Below are 870 nucleotides of genomic sequence, written 5' to 3'. Positions count from 1 at the left end.
TATGTCGAGTTTAAAGCGTAGATTATGTCGAGTTTAAAGCGTAGATTATGTCAAGTTTAGAGCGTAGATTATGTCGAGTTTTAAGCGTAGATTATGTCGAGTGTAAAGCGTAGAATATGTCAAGTTTTAAGCGTAGATTATGTCGAGTTTAAAGCGTAGATTATGTGAGTTTTAAGCGTAGATTATGTCGAGTTTAGAGCGTAGATTATGTCGAGTGTAAAGCGTAGAATATGTCGAGTTTAAAGCGTAGATTATGTCGAGTGTAGAGCGTAGAATATGTCGAGTTTAAAGCGTAGATTATGCCGAGCTTAAAGCGTAGATTATGTCGAGTTTATAGCGTAGATTATGTCGAGTGTAAAGCGTAGAATATGTCGAGTTTAAAGCGTAGACTATGTCGAGTTTAAAGCGTAGATTATGTCGAGTTTAAAGCGTAGATTATGTCTTTATATTATATTATATTATATTATATTATATTATATTATATTATATTATATGTGTTGTTTAGTTCATAATCACTTTTTATAATTTCAGGGTCAAAGATTTAAATATTCCATTTTATTAGAAATTAATTTTAAAATAAAGAATCCTGAAATAATAAGAACGCAAAGGAAAATATTCGTTTATAAATTGGAGCCTGACTTCCGTTTAACAAAATTTTTAATTAGTTTTATTTCAATTAATAGAAAAAGTCGAACTTACACACAAACAAAAATTCAATTCTGTTCTTATTTTTTTTTAAATTTCTTTCAAGCGATTATTACATGATGTTTCAAGCGATTATTACGTGATGTTTCAAGCGATTATTACGTGATGTTTCAAGCGATTATTACGTGATGTTTCAAGCGATTATTACGTGATGTTTCAAGCGAT

The sequence above is a fragment of the Hyalella azteca genome, unplaced genomic scaffold (assembly GCF_000764305.2).
Source record: "Hyalella azteca isolate HAZT.00-mixed unplaced genomic scaffold, Hazt_2.0.2 contig468, whole genome shotgun sequence".
Lineage (NCBI taxonomy): Eukaryota > Metazoa > Arthropoda > Malacostraca > Amphipoda > Hyalellidae > Hyalella > Hyalella azteca.
The sequence above is the reverse complement of the archived record's forward strand: the minus strand, read 5'-3'. Positions refer to the sequence as shown.